The following is a 5,611-nucleotide window of genomic DNA, read 5'->3' on the forward strand; positions in this document are numbered from 1 at the left end:
CACCTTTAGGTATTTTAGTTCACAGATATTTTAATGTGTGTTGATTTATAAGCTGTAAAATCGAATGGAATTTTAAGTATTTATCTGTGAAGTAAGCTTTGCACTAGGTGGCACTGTTTGGTAATGTTATTTATTTTGAATTTGACTAGCTAATGGTTTTCATATACTTTGCTGTATTTCAGTAGTTACTCTGCACATATAAAATCTATTAAGTATTTTTATAATTATAGAAGTAATTTATTCTCTTGATAAAAAATTGAAAACTGCAGAAAAGTATAAAAAGGAAAATCATCTGTAATTCTATATTTAGATAGCTTACAAAATTTTTTCTTCTTGGTCCAGGAAGTTCTGAATAAGCCATAGATTTTGTAGTCAAACAATCCTGGATTCAAACCCTATCCCCACCACTTATTTGATGCAACTCAGGCAAAAATCTTAATCTTATTGAATTTCAATTTTTAAAAAAATCTTGCCTCTCCCCAGCTACCATTAATTTATTTTGGAAAGTGGTGCATTGTCTTTCCTTTCTTAACCTTCATTGCTCTCCTCAACCTACTTCATTCTGGCTTCTGCCCCCATAGTCCAGAAAGACCCTTACCAAGTCCCTAATAACTTCCTTACCAAGATCCCTAATAACCTTCATGCTGTCAGATTCAGTGCACTTCTTCCTGTCTTCATCTCATGCTCCCTCAGCAGTGTGTTATCCTTGAATCCGATAGTCATGGTACTTGATAGCTATTTGTGTGCATCTTTATCCAACTCCAAGTTCAGCGAAGACAAGTTGGTAGTTTGAAATTAGCCAAGGCGAGAATCTTTATACCATGGAAATCTGCAAATGCTACAAATCAACCTTTCCCCACCATAGTCATTTATTAAACATTTACTCACACACTGTTGGATATAGGTGACCTTCACAGAACTCTCTTTTTTCTTGTTTACTCAATACCACTCTCTCCTGGTTTTCCTCGCATCTTCTCCTTGGCTGGCTCTTCCTCTATTCCTCTGGTACATGTTAGCATTCCTCAGGAGTCAGTCCTGAGCCCTCTCTTCTCTGCTTCACATTATTGCTTCAAAAATAATCTCACTAATTTCCACATAGTTAAATATTACCATTATACCGATCAATTTGAGATTTGCGTCTGCAGCCCAGGCCTCTCCTCTAAGATTGAAACTAAAACATCAAACCACTTATTTAAACTTTTACTGGTCGTACATTTCAAACTCATAGCCAAAACAAAGTTCCAGATTTAATTCTATAAGCCTTCTCCTTTCTTGTCTTCCCCATCCCAACATTCTCCATTTTGGTAAATGGAACCACCATATACTTGATTACCAAACCCAAAAACCTAAGTATCAATTCATAGTTCTTCCCTGTCTTTCATCCTCATCTTTCTCATGTCCAATCCAGCAGCAAATCCTGTCAATTATACCTTCAAAATATATTTTGACTCTTATTTTTATTCTCCAATGTTATTGCCATCACATTTGGGGTTACCATCATCTTTCAACTCGATTACTATAACAGCCTCCAAACTGATCTGTGAACTTTAATTCTTCCTCCCCTCCCATCCATCTCCATATACATGGATCATAAAAATGTAAATCGAATCACACCGTTTACCTGCTGAAAATTCTTAAATGGCCTTTCATTACCTTTCGTTGAAAAATAAAATCTCAGGTCTCTGCTTATCTGTTCAACTTGAAGTGTAATCATTCAAGTTCATTTATGTTCTGCTCAAGCCCACAGTGGTTAGGTTTCTAGTTCCTTAACATGCCAAGGTTTTGTTTTCTCCCCTATGGAGTTTTTGTATATGTACCACCTGCCTGAAATGATCTTGCTCTTTCTGTGGTTAGCTCCTTCTGTTCTTCCAATTATCAAATCAACTAAAATCTACCTTTTCATTATTCTTTATCTCAGCCCCTTATTTATTCCTTGATTAAATGAACGGATGAATTTATAAATAAGGATAGGAATAAATAGTGAAAAATATTAAACAGTTCTTGGCATAAGGCCTGGTACAGTGTATGTGTTAAATAAATGGCAATTGGGGCGGGGGGTGGGGGGTGACTAAATTACATTCATTAAATTAAATTAAAATTTAACTTAATTTTTAGCATTCTAGGATACCTGAATAAAGACTCGTGTCCTGAAGGTGGCAGTATTAAAACTCAGGACATTCTCACTTCCTGTTTTGAGACATGGGTAGCTTTACTTAAGCCGAACATCCCAGTATTTATGCTTTGAATTACTAAGTATGTACTAGTAAGAAAAAGAGCTAAAAATGGCTGATAAAAATTGAAATGTTTATGGTAACCCAAATAGGATAAGAGAGAAAAGAACCAATAAAATTAGGCCATAAACGCCTTTGTTTTCCCCTGAACAAACACATATGACAGAGCATATTTGGATTTTGGCAATTTAACAAGTTAGACTGTAATGCTAATAATGCTCTGGTTATATGATTATACATTTTGTTACTTAGTTGGATTTCAGAGAGCTCTGCAATTTTCATCTTTTATTAAAAATGCAGCTTTATCATTAGAGCACCCAGTGAAAGTGCAAAGATGGAGCTGCATTATTTTTTTTTAAAAAAGGGAAGGGTTCAGAGAGTAACACCAACTGACTCTACTAAGTACATTCAAGTAAGATAAAACTTAAAATACGCCATAAATAATATATGTTCATAACACTTAAAATAACATTATAAATAACCTATGTAAAATAACTCTAGTATTGGCATCGAATTTTAAAATTATTTAAGGAAAGAAATTTATTCAAATAATTATTGATTGTGTCTCATGAGAAGTGATGGTCCCGATGCCACTAAAAACCACTAGCCGCTACCACCGTGACTTTTCTGGAGTCATGAGAGATGTATGCACAAGGGACCCTGCAGGCAGTTGCATGCGACTTCTCGCTAAATCTTTACTCCCCATCGTCGTCTCTGTTTTTTTGCTCTCATCTTCCTTAAGGGATTAGAGCAGAATTTTCCTGAACTGCTCACTCCATGTTCTCTTAACCCTGAATCCTGCCCTGTCCAGTGCAACCTCTCAAAGGTACAAGGACACCCCGTAGGCTTCGTCTGACCACACAGGTCACAAAATACAGAAAAGAGAGACTCCGGAGGAGAAAGAAAGCTTTGACCCACTTCATTTTTTCCTACAGAAGGTTTTGCTTCCCTCTAGTCTGCCACTTCTTTTTTTGGCATTCACATTGTGTGTCTCACGGACTTTGTTAGACAACTTATATAAAGACTCCTCCCTCCTGAAGACAAAGTGGTGAGGAAAGAAGACTCGGGCTTTCCTTCCCGTGTAAGAGTGCGAGAGTATATGCGTAGATGCAGAATCGATGTTCTGGAAACAGCAGCCTCAACTCTTTCGATCTGTCAGTGACAAAGGATAAAAGTCACTGCTCACTGGAGGGCGGCTTGTGAGTCACCATTAAAAAAAAAAATCAGCACAACCTTCATCCCCAGCCATTTTATTTCTAAGTGTCTTTCTTAGACATATATTTGCAAATAAAGAGGCACACTCAAGGATATTCAATGTGGCGTTGTTTGTGACAGTGAAATAAAAAACAACATAACTGATCAACAAAGGAAAAATGTTTAAATAAGCTATAACACATCCACGCTATGGAATATATCCATACTATGCAGGAAAGTGTAAATAAAACAGTCCTACATGATATGGAAAGGTCTTTAAAGCCAGTTGTTAAATGAAAACAGCAATCTGTAGAAAAATATATCTCTGTGTATATGTACATACACATACAATGTATATGTGTATATATGTATACGTGTGTACATATCCACAAAGCAAAAGGGTCTAGAAGGATACCCATCAAAGATAGCAGTGATTACCTCCGGGGAAGAAAGTTGGACTCGGGCGGAAGTTGGATTAAAATGGTCATTTGCTTTGCTTCTGAATTTTTTATAATGTGGATATATTGACGTACTACTTATAAAATTAAAATTTAAGAGAAAGGGACAAGGAAGGCAAGGGACAAGGATAGCACATCGGTTAATTTCATGGTCCCTGGAACGAGACATTCTAGAACTAGGTTGTAGCCTGCCACTTATTTAACCTCTCTATACTTCACTTTCCTCCCCTGGAAAATGGGGATAGCAATAGTGCTTTCCTCGGAAGGTAGTTATAAAGGTGGAATAAGAGGATATATATAAAGTGCTTGGCACCAGTATGAGTTATGTGTTAGCTAATAAATCACTAGTGGTTCCACTTTAGTCCAAGAAGAATTACTACTTTCTTCATATTTTGGCACTTGAGAGACCTCAGGAAATATACCTTAAAAAATCAATGTCAAAGAGCCCTGGAAATGAGGCTTCTAATGACCCTGCTGTTATCTAGTCATCTTGGAACAAAACGCATGGCACCCTGGGGAGAATACAGTCCAACCAACATTAATGCCAAACATTGCATCAGATGCAGGAGGCAAAAAGGCAAATGAGGCCAAATTTCTGCTCTTATGGAACCTGTTTTGTTTGATGGGGGCTGTGGTAGAGGGAAGAATCGAATCTGTAAGCAGATCATTTCAACACTAGGTGGTGCTCTGACAGTATTACAGAACAATGAATGGACTTAGAGAAGGAAAGAATGGGTGGGAACAAGGAAAGCTTCCAGTAAGAGGTGACACAGACTCTGAAAAGATAAGGAAGAATTAGTTATGAAAATAAAGAAAGAATTGGCATTCCAGGCAGAGGAAATCATGGTTTATTTGAAGGAACTACAAGTGTGGTTGAAATATGGTATGTATGTTTGTGTGGATGTGTGTGTGTATGTGTTTGGGTGGTGAATGGAAAGGGGGAAGAGAAAGACGGTTGGAGTAACAAGTTTGAAAAGACTGTGACAACCAAAAGTGAATTATTAATTATGTAGCTTGTGTTTGTAGTAAGGGCAGGAAGATTATAATGGGAAAATGACTGAAGACAACCTGCCTATCTGGGCAGATCAATGGATTTCTTGTAAGAGAAAACTTTGCCGAATAACCGTTTGAAAAATATTACAAGCCAATTTGTGACTTCTGCTTCTAGGTGGAGTATAGCAGGTCATGGCAGGCCAGTGTTTTTGCTGTAAAAACTAGGGAGGAAAAGGATAAGTTACAAAATCTACAGTTTAAAAGATGAAAAAGCTGTGGAAACAATGAGTACTATGTGAATTAAAATTCCAAAGAGGGAAGAACTCTTCCTAGGTGGTAATCTCTGGCCATTTTCTTCCCTGGGGATATTTGCCAGTTCTGGGCAAGGATTAAGAATTGGGCTTGGCCTGGAAAGGGAACCTCTCTAGGAGAAAGAGAAACAAGTGAAGCTTTTGGTGTTTGTTTGGGGCTGGCCTGACAGATTGTGAACTAGCAGAAAACCAAACACCAAGGAGCATTTGCTGGTTCCTAGATGATGCAGGACACTAGGGGACATGGCTGGAAACTTGTAAAAGGCTGAGTGAAATATCCCAGTTTCGTGGTACTTAGAAGACAACGTCTCACTAGAAGGAGAGGTCCTGCCACAAATAACCAGTTACCCCTTTGAGACATTTGCTAACTATTGAAACTTCTTGGAGTCAGAGGGCAAAAAGCTAAACTCAGAACCTTTAAAAG

This window comes from Pteropus vampyrus, unplaced genomic scaffold, assembly GCF_000151845.1.
Source record: "Pteropus vampyrus isolate Shadow unplaced genomic scaffold, Pvam_2.0 Scaffold46, whole genome shotgun sequence".
In the NCBI taxonomy this organism is placed as follows: domain Eukaryota; kingdom Metazoa; phylum Chordata; class Mammalia; order Chiroptera; family Pteropodidae; genus Pteropus; species Pteropus vampyrus.